This window comes from Falco punctatus, assembly GCF_963210335.1.
Source record: "Falco punctatus genome assembly, contig: scaffold_28, whole genome shotgun sequence".
In the NCBI taxonomy this organism is placed as follows: Eukaryota; Metazoa; Chordata; class Aves; order Falconiformes; family Falconidae; genus Falco; species Falco punctatus.
Genome location: NW_027660251.1, coordinates 101,782 through 118,864, shown reverse-complemented (window position 1 = coordinate 118,864; position 17,083 = coordinate 101,782).

Sequence of the window (17,083 nt, the reverse complement as noted above, 5' to 3'; positions counted from 1 at the left end):
GCAGAGCGTGGCGGGCATGAGCAACGTCAGTGCTGCGTGGCCCAGCTGTGCCCGTGTGTCCCCGAGCCCGGGGGGAGCCCACCTGGAGCTGCAGCAGCAGCAGGCCTGGCCCATCCTGCCCGGGAGAGGAGGGCCCTGGCTGTGCACCGAGGAGGGGGCCCAGCCGGCGACGGGGAGGCTGGGAAGCGGGGTGCTGGTGCTGTGGCAGCGCTCCTGGGCCAGAGGCTGCCTCCTGCCAGCGCCGCTGCGTGCCAGCACAGCTCTGCCGTGCTGCCTGTGGTGGCCGTGGGCTCCCCGTGACCAACGGTCTGAGCCCAACGGAAAGTGGGCGGAGCCTGGGGGGGCGGGGCTGGGGCCCTCTCCAGTATGGCCGGCCCTGCCTTGCCCGGGGGAGCCCCGAGCAGGACAGGGCAGGGGGCAGGGACCACCTCCCTGCGCCTGCGGCCAACGCTTTCACCTGGCTTTTTGACAGGGTCCTGCTCAATAAAAGAAGCTGTTTTTCCTAGAGATGGCCATTGTGGCTAGAGGCAGACTCCTCTTGGTGGAGGCCGGCCTAGCGGTTGGAAGGCCTCTGGCAACCAGGCCGTGCTAGGCCTCAGGCCCCAAGGCGCTGGAATTGGAGCAGGCCCACCGGGAGGAAAAACTTCCATTTTTACCAAAAGACGGGGGGACTAGCAGCAGTCAAGAGCCGCTCGTGTCCTGCCAGGCGCCACAGGGAAATGAAATGTGTGGTGAGCTTCAGCAGGAATTGTGGTGCCCCTGGAGCACCACCCTTGCTTGGGAAGGCTTTATCCCACCTGGGTGTTAAGGCTTCACCCTTGGCAATCAGGGCTGGATGAGCACCACCCAGGAGCCCCTGCCCTGTTAGCCATGACCTTCACCCAGCCGGTGGCCAACACGGCCAGGGGCGAGTCTGTGGGGTAGGCCATGACCATGGCAAAGAAGGGACCCGTAGTCGGCTTTTGATGGCCCGTGTCTCATTTCACTGTTGACCCTAAGCAATGCCTTGCTTCAAATAGAAGCCATTCAGAGAGTTACACACCCGCCCTTTTCAGGAAAAATGCCGGAAATCAGAGACGTGTAGCAAGTTCTCTGTTGGCTGTTGTACACCGCAGCAAGAAGCAGCGTGGGTCCAGTGGCTAATGCTGGAAGGGGAATTCAGCACTTGTGGGAAAGGGATATAAAGGCACTCTTGTGGGCCAGGCTGGGATTGGGGAGCCTGAGTGGGTGTCTGGGGTCCCAGCTTTCCCGCAGTGCTGACTGTGGTGCCTGCTGCTTGTTCTTCCCTGCATCGCCGGCTGCATCCACCTGATGGGGCTGTGCTTGGGAAGGGCTCCGGGGGTGAGCAAGCCCATGGGAGAGGGCTGCAGAGAAGCTCTTCTCCAGAGATCTACCAGAAACTGTGCAGAGCATCCGAGAGGATGCTCTGTGTGACAAGGGAAGGTGCCCGTTGGTCCAATGTATGGAGCCTGCAGGGCTCCCGTCAGGGTCCTTTGACCGACCCATCCTCCAGCCAGCAATCCAGGTGCTGGGGGGTCCCATGCAGGTCTCCTGAGGTACCCTTTAGCCCCGGTGAAGGTGTCATGCCTCAGTGTGTGCTTGCAGGGCATGTTTCCTTCCTGCTGACAAGGGTGGAATTGCAGTTAAATGCCCCTGGGCGATCCCGAGCCAAAAGCAGGTTTTTTTCTATGGGCCACACTGCTTTGCAGTCCATGTGTGTGGTTCAGCTCCTGCATGGGAGCTGAGGACACGAGGTGACCTAGCTCTGAAGCTGGCCACTCTTGCTCCAGGCAACTCCAGTTGCTTGCGTTTTCCTTCAGCTTCCCCAGCCTGATGATCTCCACTGTCACCTCCTCCCTGCCCTACGAGAAGTATCCCTCTCCCAGCCATTAGGACAGTGGCGCAGCACTCAGAATCCAGATCACTGGTAGAGAAGTAGGACAGAGGAAAAGAGAAGTTCTCCTTTGAAAGAAATCCTTCTTTGTCCTCCTTTAGCTACTAGTGGATGAAAAAAAGGGGGACAGAATTTCAGGCCAGCCACAGCACTGGCTTTCAAGCCTGAGCTTGTAATGTCATGGCTGTTCTGGAATGTGGTACAGTGAAATGAGAGATAGAAATGGCAAATTTTCCCCCTCAGAGCGGTCAAACGCTGGCAAAGGTTGTCCAAGGAGGTTGTGCAGCCTCTGTCCTTGGAGATCTTCAAAGGCCAAGGGCACACAGTTCTCTGCGACCTGCTCTAGGTGAGCATGCTGGAGCAGAGGGCTTGGCCCAGAGGACCTCCATGGGTCCCTTCCAACCCCACCCTCCCGTGTGGCTCTGTGCTTTGCTTTTGCCCTGGCAGAGATCTTCAGGGACTTTGCGTTCCATTTTGTGTTGCCTTAGGGCTACAATGTGCTGTGGTTTGGGGGCAACAAGGTTATGGTATGCCAGAGGTCAAGCGAGTTAGTGTCAAAGTGTGTTACTGTTATGGACAGAACCTGTGTTTGTTGGCCCTGTGTTCCTAGGGTTATGGCATTTTTATCTTGTCTTGCGATCTGTGTGGTTGTTTTTTTTGTGGAGAGTGCCTTTTTTCAGCTATTTTGCCTTTGTGGGGTTTGGATGGGGGCCTTTGGTTTGTGTATGATGTTTCTTCTGGTTGTTTTTCTGCTGGGCTGGTGGATGGTGGTGGTTTTTTCTGTCTTGAAACCATCGTTACAGGCCTAATATATCTCCTGCAGGTCAGGCAGTGTCACTTCTGGCGTGGTCTGACTCATTTCTGGTGAGCTGGTAGGTAGGTATGGAGGACTTGTGGTCCCTCCATGGAGGATGACTGCTAGAGGACTAAGAGGCAGATCTGTGGAGGGGTGAGAGGACTGCTGGCCCATAAGCAGTGACTGTCAGAGGATTAAGTGTACTTGAATTTACGTGGGCTTCCAAATTCATGGTTGTTTCTCCTGCCTTGCGGAAGAGCCATGGGAAGTCACCAGCCACACGGAAGGATAAAGGGTTTCCCACGGCTACGTGGCTTTTTGGGTTTTGCTTTTGAATAAGAAAGTCCTGTCTCTACATGAGTAGAACTATAAACGGTCAATTTTGCCAACTTTAGAAAGCAGGGAGCAGCACTTTTGTGCTGTGCCTCACATGGCGGCCAGGGCATGGTGAGAAACAGCAAGAGAGTTTCTTCCTGGAACCTTCTCCAGGGGAGCAGTGCTGCACTTGTCAAGGTGAGGGGTTTTTTGGCTCTATGCGATTGCAAATGTGAGGGGTTAATTTTCAGAACACAGCTATTAGGGAGCAGAACATTTGTGCTGTGCCTCACATGGCTGCAAGGACAGAGTGAGAAACAGCAAGAGAATTCCTGCCTGGCACCTTCTCCAGGGGAATAGTGCTGCACTTTCACAAAGTGAGCTCTGGTTCAGCATGAGTGCACAAGGTTTTGGTCAATTTTCTCACCACAGGAAGCAGGAAGCAGCACTTTTGTGCTGTGCCTCACATGGGTGCCAGGGCAGGGTGAGAAGCAGCAAGAGAATTCGTTTCTGGAACCTTCTCCAGGGGAGCTGTGCTGCCCTTTCTTAAGAGATACTTTTTCTTTTAGCTCTGCATGAGTGCACAAGGTTTGTGTCAATGTTCTCAGCACAGAAAGCAGGGAGAAGAAGTTTGGTGCTCTTCCTCACATGGCTTCCAGGGCAGGGTGAGAACAACAAGAGAATTTTTTCCTGGTACCTTCTTTATGGGAGGAGTGCTGTACTTTCCCAAAGTGACTTTTTTGGGCTCTTAACGACTGCAACGCTGAAGGATTAATTTTGCTCACCACGGAAAGCAGGGAGCAGAACTTTTGTGCTGTGCCTGACATGGCTGCCAGGGCAGGGTGAGAAGCAGCCAGAGAATTCCTTCCTGGAACCTTCTCCAGGGGAGCACTGCTGCACTTTGCCAAGGTGAGTTTTTTGGGCTGTGCATTATTGCCAAGGAAAAGAGGTCAGTTTTCTGACCACAGAAAGCAGGGAGCAGAACTTTTCTGCTGTGCCTGACACGGCTGCCAGGGCAGGGTGAGAAGCAGCAAGAGAATTCCTTCCTCGAACCCTCTCCAGGGGAGCAGCCCTGCACTTTCCCAAGCCATGTTTTTTGGTTCTGTATGGGTGTAAATGTGCTGTGTCAATTTCCTCACCAGAGAAAGCAGGGAGCAGAACTCTTGTGCTGTGCCTCACATGGCTACCATGCACGGTGGGAAGCAGCGAGAGAATTCCTTCCTGGTACCTTCCCCAGGGGAATTTCCCAGTTCCCGAGAGACTCCTGGCACTGGCTGCAAGGGGGCTCCCAGCCGAAGGGTGGGCCTGGGTGTTGTTGGGGTGGGAATTGGTGATGTCTCCTTTCCTTAGTCACGTTAACACTTTGGGATAACAAATGGATGCTTCGCTCCTATTGCTCTTTTATCATATCGCTCACAGTAACTGCTACTGGTTCCTTTTATCATATTGCATGCTATTTTCTCTTATTGCAATATAAGAAACTGCATTTGATATATTCCATTATTTGATATACTTGATAGATTTGATTATATTTGATGTGGAGTTCAGCTTTGCTGTGTATCCAGTCAGCCAGCAAAACATAATTCGGCGTAGTCGGCAGCGTACGAAGTAAAACTCTCTCTGTTTAGGAAAAAAAAAAATGTTCCTCGACTTGCTATTGTCAGGTGGGAACCATTGCCTTATGGTGTTTGGGCCAGAGTGGTCTGGTGGTGCTGGGCAGTTGGGCCATGCCAGGGACAGAGGGGCGGGGGCAGGGGAGGGGGCGGGGGGGAAGGGGTTTAGGGAGGGACGGATGGGAATCGATGAAGGTGTTTAGGGGTGGAGCGGGGTGTGTGGGGGTGGGGGGTGGGGCAAGGATGTGTGTTTGTGGGAGTGGGTGTATGGGGGGTGGGGGAGGTTTGAGGAGGCGGGTGTGTGTGTATTGGTAAACCTGGGTATGGGGGTGTGGGGGGTGTGGGTGGGGGGGTGTGGAGGGTGTGTGTGTTATTTAGAGAACAGGGTGGGGAGCCTGGGGGAAGGGTTTTAGGGACGGACGGGAGGTTTGATGAAGGCCTTTAGGGAAGGACCGGGGATCTGGGGGAAGGATTTTAGGGACGGACCGAGGGTGGGGGAGGGCTGCACCAGGGTCTGGGGGAACAGGTTTTAGGGCCAGGGCGGGGAGGTGGAGGTGGGGGATGATTTCAGGAACAGCCTGGGGTGGAGGAGGGTGTCAAGGGAAGTCTTTCAGGGTTGTTTGGGGGGAAGGATTTTAGGGACGGATGTGGTGTCTGGCGGGACGTTTGATGCCACTGTATAGATTCCACTGTATATACATTTATGTCCAGGGATTCTGCTAAGGGGAAGCTGCTGGCTCGGCAAAGGGACAAGATGTCTGAGCTCCCCAGTTGCCACGCTCTGATTTGGTGTGTAGCTCTACGTTAAACACACCTGCGCACAAAGGTTAGGCCAAGCTGACTCTCTAAAGCTGTTAGAAGTGACGAATTAAGGGACCTCTCATCCAGGGAGTCAGCCTTGGGAAGGATGGGGAACAAAGAATGCATGGGGGAAAGATCTGCGTTCTCTTCGGTGATGCAGAAAGAGCCTCTGGGTGAGGACGTTGTGGTCGCAGGAGGAGACAAGCCGATAGAGTGCTGCGATCCGCAGAATGTTGGTTGGAATTCGGACAAAGGTAATTGTTGTGGGGGGAGATCGTGACCTCTGACTCAGATAGCCCCCCGAGAGAGGGCAAGGCCCCGCCTGGGGAGCACGGGGAGCTAGTAAAAAACCTCAGCAGTGCTGTCTGAGGGTGTGTGCTCGTTTGCATTAAAGCAAGCAACTTGTAACCCATCCCGTGCCTGACTGAAAATGCATGTGTAATGCGCTATGAGTGTGCAAGTGCTCTGCTGTCCATAGTGCGTACCCTCGAGGAACTGGGTGAGCACGCTCAGAGGAAACATTCCCCCGTGCTCCCAGCACTGCCATAAAGAATGCCGGCCTTCTGAAACTTGCAAGCAAGTCTTAGAGGGTTTTTCTCCCTGACCGACTTTATGGTATCATTCCCACCATACTGGAGAGAGCAAATCTTTTTCTCTTTGGTGGTGAAAGCAGCTTGGGGAGCGTCACTGAAGTGCAGCACTTTTTTAACCTCAGGTTTAAAGTGCCACCGGTCCTACCGTGGAATACATCCTTCCTCAGGCTTTCAGCAAACGGAAAGGATGCATCAAACCCACCCCACAAACATGTCCTGCACTTTTTTTATCTTTCCTGGAACGTGGGGACATGACCCTGCTGGGCCATCAGTGCCACCTGCCTGGGAGCCAAGATGGTGCCTTTACATCCAGGCTAAGGACTTACCTTCTTTTTTTTCCTTTTCAGCGACTTTAGAGCCATTCTTAGGGAGGCTGGTTAAGCTGGTTTACTGCACAGCTGGTCGCCAGTGGAGGGAAACGGTAAGCTCCGCTATTGCCTTTGGTGTTTACTTGTTACCTTGTCGCTCGTTTGAGTGATCTTACCATGCCCCGGCAAGCAGAAGCTATCACGGCACTTTAGGCCTTGGTCTAATAGTCATGCAAAGCAATATTGAAAGTCATTCTGAGATCTGGAACAGGCCCCAATGTGCATTTTATAAAAGTGCATCTTGGCTGCTCTTTATCTTTGTATGGTTTTTTTCCCCATTTCTCCAGACTGTTGAAGCTCTGAAAGGTGCCAATGAGCTGCTCTCCCTGTTTGCTCCTTTGCCTTTGGGGAGTGCGTTTCATGTTTTCTTCATGGCTTTGCAGAGGAGAAAATCCATGAATACACCACCTTGTTTTTTTCACCTAAGCTAATTTCAGAAACTGCCTCCTTTAACTTAGACATGAAACTCTTCTTAACCTCTTTGTGCACTTGTAGAAAAGCAGGGTGGGGTGGGGGGTGGGGGATGGGGGTGTCTTCAGGAAGTGCCCGCAAAAGAGCCTTTAGGAGACCCTGTCCCTTGACTCACATGTGGGGTAGTGAAGAGTCTGAGAAAGTCACGGGTGTTTTGGTGTTCACCAAAGCAGGTTTTCGTTTTGGTTTTTTTTTTTTCTTATTTTCTTTTTTATCTTATGTAGCTTATGTCACCAGGTAGTGACAGCCCGGGGGTGACAGGAGGGGACAGCAGGCAATGGCAGCCTGGAGGGTGACAGGAGGGGACAGTAGGTGGGGACAGGCCTGGGGGGTACAGGAGGGGAGAGCAGGTGTTGAAAGCCTGGCGGTGACAGGACCTCAGGCGCCAGATCATGGGCCGCGAGAGGCTGAAGGCAACTCACTGCGACCTGCAGGTCACCAACGCCCAGACCATGGAAGGTGCGTGGGGGCAGCGGGCGCGGGATGCGGGGACCAGCCGGCTGGCGGCGGCGCAGGTGGCCAGTGAGGCGGTTGGGCCGCGGCCGGCAGCGGTGACTTGTGCTGGGGCCTCAGAGCTGCTCTTCCGTGGTTGTGCGCTGGCAGCTGGCGTCAGGGCTGTGTGCGCAGCCAGGCACAGCAGCGTACGGGGTCGATGGGCGACACCGCGCGTGGAAGAGGTTTGGTTTCTGGGACCCTTCTAGGTAAAACGATAAGGAAATGTGGGACAATGCCTTGTAATCACAAACCTGCCAGATTTCTTTGAAAGCCGGCAGAGAAGGCTGAACGTGATAGAAAAGGAGTGGATGGCTAATTTGAAGGGGAAAAAAGTGGGTTTGGTGACTGAAATTTGTCTTCAGCTACTTTTACTCCACCGCATTGGAAAAGTGGTGCTTGGCTGTTGCAGAAACTGCTCAGTAGCAACGTTTGGGATCAAGAGTGTATCTGTGAGTGAGAATCTATGCAGACCCTGGAAAGCCATCTTGTAGACGAGCGTTCTGTCTAAAGTATACTTGGCATTTCTTGCCAATACAGCTTCTTTGCTACACCAAAGACATTTTCATTCAGATGCTATTGGGCATCATTTCTTCTTTTCTTTCAAACGGTGCATTTTTTTCCTGGTACTGCGTGTTAGACGGTGTCAGGGCAATACTGAAGTTTTATGGCAGATCACTTATGGTGAATATACCTAAAAATGTTCTTCGAGAAGCCCTAAGTTCTTTTGAATCTCAGAAATGGTGCTTGATTCTCAGAGACGGTAATGGTTTCGTATTACTTAGCGTGCTGTCTCAGTTTGGTAATCTACCATCTGGCAAAGCTTGCATGTGATTAAAGACTTTGGGATATGACAGAAATAAAAAGACTTGGAAACCATTTCCATTCCTTAAACATTCAAATTTTACCGGGTGTTTTGTTTTGTTTTTTTCTTTTTTTCCTGTGGTTCTGTGACATTCTCTCAACAGTCTTTTCTTTACAATGTGTACTCATAGGTGTTTTCCCTCTTCCTGTTTGTTGTATTAAAACTTAAACAGGATGACATGCCTGCCACATGTGGTAACTGTAACTTTGGCCCCAGCCTTTCCAGTGGTTGGACCTAAACACGCTGTTTACCTACAGATAGGTAAAGTATGTTCAGGAGAGTATCTGTGAGGAGACTTAACAGCATGGTGTTAGGGGTCTTGGGGGTGTTACGGGGTCGCGTGTCACACGGCGGTAGAGATAGGCATGCAGGTAGAGGCAGATGTACAGGTTGTGACACAGATACTTACTGGAACTTCTGTAAGGGTGTCTTCCCTGTGGAAATGCAAAAATCCCCCAGTGGTTGTCAGAGCAAAGCTAAGGAATACATTTCAGTGTCATACACGTGTCTGCCAGATTTTGGGGTTTTATACATAACCGTGAATTTCCGTTTTTGTTGAACAGCATCTGCGTGCCTAAAGTCACCTTCAGAAGATGAAGGAAAGAACTCGGCCAGGATGTTCTGCCTAAAGGGGGTTCTTGGAGATCTTCCCTGTGGAGATACGGTCGTGGGTTTTATAACTTGGTGCAGGAGTCCTGACTAAATGGTGACATGATCTTGGAAAGACCCTTCAGTGAACCTTGAGTGAAGATGGCCAATTGTTCAGATTTTTCCGGGCCGCGTGATCACAGAAATCTCGTAATAGAAGCAATGCTAATAGAAGCTGAAAGTAAACAGGATTTTAAACATCACTGGGGGGAAAAAAAAGAGATGGTGGACTCTCTTTGAAGATGGTGGGAAGGCAAAATGGATGGTTGGGATGTGTTTGAAAAGGTGGGAGGCAGGGTGGGGGTGTCCTCTTCCGTGCTCGCTATTATGGAGACATGTTCTAGGGTTTTGTAAGCTAACAGGAGCAAAAGCAATGAAAGTTAGATCAGGAAAGAACCTCATGCTTTAGCAGACACTGCTGTAGTGACTTTAGAGACCATTTTGCTGTTGGCGTTGAAACGATTCCAAAAAAATGGGAAAGATTTTGCTGCTTGTGTTTGACTATCAGACCTGAAGATTTCTGGAAAGGTACCGTGAGATGATGAAAGCATGACGCTGTGTGTAAAATGTTGCTTTTCTATCTGTAAAGGGATTCCCTGAAGTGCTACGTGACGACATGTTAATATCACTCTTACAAACTGACTGATGCTTTCTCTGTATTGATGTTGTTTCCAGAATACACAGATGATAATGCCCTGATTCCGGGGAACTCATCGGTAACTGTTAGGGGAGTCCCTGTTAGAGGAGTTAAAGCTACCGGCAAAACAGACCTTGGGTAAGTAGCCATAACGCGTTGTGTTCTTTGGGAGGGGTTTCAGTGTGTTCACCTTCTTTGTGGCTGTTGGTTTACGGAGGCATTCAGGGTGTATCTTTCTTGTTAAAGCTGCTGTTAACTTTTGTTGTGGCAGGGCAGATTTGAATGTATCTGTCCCAAAGCAGACTTAGATTTTTCAGCCCGCTGGGACGTGGCATTCAAGCTCCAACAGTGGTGACTGTTCAGATGTTTGAATTGGGTTTGTTCTTGGGCTTGGTTTTTCTGAGAGTCAAGTTCTCCATCCTGTTTCCTCTATGCAGAGAGATCCCTTATTGTATGCTTTTGCTTGTATTGCTTTTAGAGTAAACGGAGAGACACATTGCAGTGTGAACTGGTGATTTGTTCCCATCTGCCAGCAGTCCGAGTCTCCGTGTTTGCCTGCTTCCTTTGTTTGGGGGAGGGGGGCAGGGTATTCTTACACCCCAAAGCGGGGTGTGTGTGTGGGCTGCATACTGTCTCCAGAGGAAAGACTGAGAGTGGCCAGCTGGCAAACCGTGCAAACAAGAAGTTTCATTCTTAAGTGCTTCCTATTAGATTCCTAAAGACAATGTCTATGTCGGGCAAGAGAAAAAGAACAACATCCTAAAGCGTATTGCCTTTTGTGCCAGGACGGTGAAGGAACAGTTGATCTTTTCCAAACCTGAAGCTCAGAAAGCAGTTGAGCACTTTCCCAAATGTTAGTAGTTACCTTTCTAAGTTTGATTTCACCCTAAGCTGCTCTCTGTGCTCCAGGTATTACTGCTGTATTCCTCAGATTTATGGAGGACAGAGAATCTGATTACAATTGCAGATACTCAAATGTAAGCCTGACTACAGCATTATCGCTGTCATCGATGTATTCGTACAGTTCAGTTCTGTATCAGCTGCATCAGCATGGTTTGAATGCTCATGTTTTCAAGGCTTCTTCAAGACAGACCTCTCCTCCACCGTTAGTAGATATTATTGACTTGTGGTTTTGCCATGTCTTTCTAATGTTAGTTCTCAATAAATAGAGTGTACTGGCGCGTTACAGCGTGTCTCAAACAAACAGTACAGCAGCATCCTAGTACCCATGAAGCATCTGCAAGCAAAACCCCCTGAATTTATGTGGCTCCCCTGTAAGCTTTGGGCATATTACTGCAGGAGGTGTTGCAGTGCTTTCAGGCGCTACCAAGACTTTCTGGATGCCACAGCACTGTGCTTCTAAACATGGCCTGGTTTGGGGGGTTAATTTAGGTGGGGATGCTTAGTGCTGTCTTGTCAATATAGCCTCCATTTCTGGTTGGATGGCACCCTCTCCTGGTGTTGGAATGCTGCCCTAAAATGAGAGGCTAGGTGCCACTAGCATCAAAGATCCAAGAAATACCTGCACGTGGGGGTAAGGGATGAATGCCGCTGCTCTCCTAAAGTTGCAAATGGATTGGGCAGGTTAGCTTTCTATTCCTTCAGCTGGAAACCTTGTGGAAACAACTGGTAGAGTCGTTAGTGTTTGGGAATGCTGAACGCATGGTGTCACGGTGGAGAGGCCTTCAGAAATGCGTTAGTCACCTTGTAGTATCTTCCTCAAGGCAAATGGATGGAGAAACCCTGGTGTGGTAATCTAAAGCACTTCCTCATGTTCAGGAGGTACGTGGCTGTACTTGCGAGCCTGGTGGTGGTGTAGCAGTGGCAGGAAGAATGAGCCTTTCTATTTGTGCAGGACCGGCACAGCAGCCTTTGGGTTGCCTCTGCTCGTGGGACGCTTTGGATGATGTATGAATTGTTTGTTAACTGATGGACGGTTGCATGTTTGATTCATGAGTAGCATGCAGGTACAGACCAATGAGTATGTGGAATCTCGGCAAGGGCTTGTGTGTCATAAGTGTTTCCTAAAATATTGTAGCATGTTCAAGATGATCCTAAAGCAAATTCTGGTAATCCAGGCTTTTTTTCTTATTTTTTTAACACAGGCCTCCTCGACCACAGAAAATCCTTGGAACTGCTTTCAGGTGATGTTTCTACTGCTATTGGTAGTCACTTTAGGCTAGAGGATAGTAGGTACCTGAACACAGTGCTTGGGCTTCCACAAAGAAACACTTTTCTACAGACAACTGTTCTTGTTTTGTCAGGGGAGTGTAGAAACCAAAGTGCTCTATCTGGTACCTGTTTGTGATAGTGGGGCTATGCAGATTGCCTGAAGGTGCCTTCATATTTGGATGGCTGACTATTTAAGAACCGAAAACTGTAGCACAGTCTTCACAGTTTTGAGACTTAGAGAGCAGAAAGAAAATATGTGAGGACTTCTTCTTGCACTGCTGTATTCTGTATCTTAGAGTAATTGGGGACAAAGAAGGAATGGGATTTGGGGTTTTATTTCAGTTGCACTGAATGTACCAGGAGAGCACACTTTATGTATAGAAATAAATTTCCGTATTCATAAGACTATCAGAACACAGTGTTTTGGTGTTCAGGTTTTATAAACTGTTTTCACGGCTTTATGTTGGTTACGAGTGCTTTATTTTAAGTTCTGATCATCTTTTTTTCTTCTTCTAGAACTCAAACTGAGCCAGCGAGTAGAACATCAAAAGAGGTATGTAAAGACACAAGCTGAAACTTTTTTCTACATGCTGCACCTAAGTCTAAGAAATGTAGCCTTGTACTAATTCTTTTATATATATAAAATATAAATGTTTTATATAGAATATTTGTAAGATATATATAGAAACATATTTTCCAGTGAAACACAGTGTATGCCGTAAATCCAGTGTATTTGATTCAGCATAGTGAAAACTGAGCAATGCCAACATTTGCGCGGTTCTAATGTGAATAATGGTATTTGTGCCTAGTAAGGCATTGCATTTCGTACTGACTAGGCTAGAATATTTCTTGTATGACTGTGTGTTGTACAGATAATGTAGGCTCATTTTTAGAGCTTGCAGGTTCAAGGTTTGCACCACTGAACTTGGTGCCACTCTTCAGTACACCACCACTTTGAATTTACATTTGGAAAAGGGGCAGCATTTTTCTTCAGTTCAGAAAACACTGTCGTTCTGCTGCTAAGACATGAATAAGTAATTCGAGGAGATACTTGACTGGTAATGGCCTAGATCTCCATTTGGCCCTTGGGTGGAATGCTACGTGCAACGATGCATTTCAAAATAGCCCTCATAGTACAAACATTACTTTGCGGTGGTGTTTGCTTTTCATCTGTAAGTATAACTGCTTTTTCTTCACTCGAATGGTGTGATGCATTACACGAGCTCTAGGTCACGGGATCTGATCACTTTGTAAGCTCTTAGGATAACTTAATCTAGAAATTCATGAACTTGGGGTCTAATGAAAGTAAATGAAAGACAGCGCAAAAACTATACTGCGTTCATGAACCATACCTGTGTGCATTTAGAAAATGTTGAGCTATTAACTGATTAATTTATAAACTGCACTGACAATGTTTCCTGTAGTGACACTTCCTTCTCAAATAAACGGAAATATTTTTTTTAGATCCTTTTGAGCTGAAAATGGACAGCTTCCTTGACCCTCCGTCTTTTAAGCAGTTGTGAGCATTTGACAAGGGTCCCCCTCTGAAGTATCCTGAGCGATAGATTGATCTCAAGAGGGGTTGGTTACTTTAGTTTCTTCTCATTAACAACGCAGGCATACTTCAGCCCTTTAAGGTTTGTACTTTGTTCTGAACAAATCCAAATTCCACTGGCTTGGAGGTGGCTCTTTTAAGTGGCACTCAGAGGATATAGTGCGGGCTTTCATACAGCAGTAGGGGTGTATGTAGAACTTAAATATGTGTTTAATTTTTCTGAATAGATTGGCGACTCTTCCGCACCTCTTTCTCTGGCACAGCTTATTAAGGTATGTTTAGATGTACTTTCTTGTGAAATAGTGGTTTTAAACCTTACACTGTGCTCTCTAGCTGGATAACTGCTGTAATATGAGAAAAAACATTAGTTGTTAATAACTCAGAGTGTTTCTCCTAACTTTAAAATGTGCGTATACTTTGATACTATCCTGTAGAGAATAGTTCCCAGCTTGGGAAGATGGAAGGGGAGCACCTTATTGGCCTCAGTGTAATGCTGCAGTATTACTCATCTGCAAGACACAAAGAAGCAGCACTTCAGAAGCTGTTTACCATTTTTCATACGTCCCGTTAATTCTTCATTGGAAACTAACACAAATTTTACAGAAGAATTTAATTGGCTGTAAGTTATGGACATTGCTGGGGCCTTTGCAACAGCCAGAACAGACGTGTTTCTGGAACATGGACAATTGCATGGCTGTTTTTGAATTACTAGTCATTACCTAACCCTATGGTAGGTATGACCTAACCCTAAGTCTGAATTTTAAGAGATAACCTTAAGACTTCACCCTATGACGTATGCCTATGCCTTAAGCCTAAGACCTATCTCTAAGACTTATGACTCAACCTTAAGATTTAACCCTGAGAGTTAACCCTAAGACTTAAGCTTAAGATTTAATGTTGGGCCTTAACCTTAAGACTTACATTTAAAAGTTAATATTAAGACTTACACCCTAAGACTTAAACTTAAGACTTAAACTTAAGACTTAAATCCTAAGATTAACCCTGAGACTGAACCCTGAGACTTAAATCTCAGACTTAACCTTAATACTTCACCATAAGACTTAAACTTCAGATTTAACATTAAGATTGAACCATTAGACTTAAGGTTAAGTTTTAACCTTAAGTCTCAACCCTTAGACTTAACCGTGAGACTTATCCATAAGACTTATCCCTAAAACTTAAAACGGAGACTTAAACCTAAGATTTAACCTTAAGACGCAACCCTAAAACGTAGCCCTGAGACTTATCCTTGAGACTTAACCTTGAGACTTAATCCTGAGACTTAGCCCTATGACTTATCCCCAAGACATACTTCTGAGGCTTAACCCTAAGACTTAACCTTAAGGCTCAACCTTAAGAGTTAACATGAAGACTTAACCCTGAGATTTAACCATAAGACTCAACTTTAAAACAAAACCTTAAGATTTAAACTTAAGACATAACCCTGAGACTTATCCTTGAGACTTAACCTTGAGACTTAATCCTGAGACTTAGCCATATGACTTATTCCCAAGACATACTTCTAAGGCTTAAACCTAAATACATACTTCTAAGGCTTAACCCTAAGACTTAACCTTAAGAGTTAACATTAAGACTTAACCCTGAGATTTAACCATAAGACTCAACTTTAAAACAAAACCTTAAGATTTAAACCTAAGACATAACCCTGAGACTTATCCTTGAGACTTAACCTTGAGACTTAACCCTGAGACTTAACCCTAAGACTTATCCGCAAGACTTAACACTTCAGACTTAACTCTAAGACTTAAAGTTAAGATTTAACCCTAAGACTCAGTCTATAAGATGTAAACTTAAGACTTAACCTGAAGACTTAAATTTAAGACTTAACATTAAGACTTAACTCTAGACTTTACCCTAAGACATAATCCTGAGACTTGACCCTGAGACTTAATCCTAAGACTTAACCTAAAGTTTAACTTTAACACTTAACCCTAAGACCGAACCCTAAGACACAACCAGACGACTTAACCCTGAGACTTAACCTTGAGACTTTACCGTGAGATTTAACCCTGGGATTTAACCCTAAGTCTTAATGCTCAGACTTAACTTTAAAATGTACCATTAAGACTTAACCTCAAGACTTAACCTTAAGACTTAACCTTAAAACGTATACTTAAGATTTACACTAAAAACTTAACCCTAAGACTTAACCTGTAAGACTTAACCCTAAGACTTAACCCTATGACTTATACTTAAGGCTCAACCTTAAGACTTAACTTTAAGGCTTAACCTTAGAATTAACCGTAAGAGTTAAATTTTAAGGCTTAACCCAAAGATGTAACCCTTAGTCTTAACACTGAGACTTAAACCTAAGACTTAACCTTAAGACTTAACCCTAAGACTTATGCCCAAGACTTAACTCTAAGCATTAACCCTAAGACTTATACTCAGGAATTAAGCTTTATACTTAACCCTAAGACTCAATCCATAAGACTTAAACTTAAGAGTTAACGTTAAGACTTAACATTAAGACTTAACCCTAAGATTTAAGCTTAAGACTTGTCCTTAAGACTTAACCCTAAGAGTTAACCTTAACACTTAAATATTAAGACTTAACCCAATGAATTATCCTTAAGATAAATTTTAAGACTTAACCTGAAGACTTACCCTTAAAACTTAACCCTAAGACTGAACCCTAAGATTTAACCTTAAAACTTAACCTTAAGATTTACACTCATGATTTAACCCTAAGACTTCACCCTAAGACTTAACCTTATGACTTAAACTTAAGGCTCAACTTTAAGACTTAAGTTAAAGACTTAACCCTGAGAATTAACCCTAAGACATAACCTTAAAACTTAACCCTAAGTCATAACCCTAAGACTTAAATTTTAAGACTTAACCCAAAGAGTTATCCCTAAGACTTATCCCCAAGACTTAACTCTAAGGGTTAACCCTAAGACTTAAACTTAAGCATTAAACTATAGACTTAACCCTAAGACTAATCCTTAAGACTTAACATTAAGCATTGACTTAACCTTTAAGACTTAACCATAAGACTGAACCTTAAAGACACAACCTTAGGAATTAACCCTGAGACTTAACCTTGAGACATAACCCTGAGATTTAACCCTAAGACTTAATGGTAAGATTAACTTTAAGATGTACCATTAAGACTTAACCCCAAGACTTAACCTTAAGACTTAACCTTAAAACTTAACCTTAACATTTACACTAAAGACTTAACCTTAAGACTTAAGCCTATGACTTAAACTTAAGGTTAAACCTTAAGACTTAACCCTGAGAATTAACCCTGACATAACCATAAGAGTTAACCCTATGTCATAACCCTAAGACTTAAACGTAAGAAATAATCCTAAGACTTAACCCGAAAACTCAACCTTAAGACTCAACCCTGAGACTTAACCCTAATATTTTACCTTAAGACTTCACCATAAAAATTAACCCTAAGACGGAACCCTAAGATTTAACCTTAAGACTTAACATTAAGACTGAACCTTAAGACACAACCTTACGACTTAACCCAAGACTTATGCCCAAGACTTAACTCTAAGAGTTAACCCTGAGACTTAAACTTAAGAATTAAACTTTATACTAAACCCTAAGACTCAATCCATAAGTCTTAAACTTCAGAGTTAACTTTAAGACTTAACCTTAAGACTTGACCTAAAGACTTAACCCTAAGGCTTAGCCTTAACACTTAAATATTAAGACTTAACCCAAAGACTTATCCCTAAGATAAATTTTAAGACTTAACCTGAAGACTTAACCTTAAAACCTAACCCTAAGAATGAAGCCTAAGACTTAACCCTAAGATATAACCTTAAGACCTAACACTAAGACTGAACCTTAAGACAGGCCCCGGGCCTGAGCCATCTCTG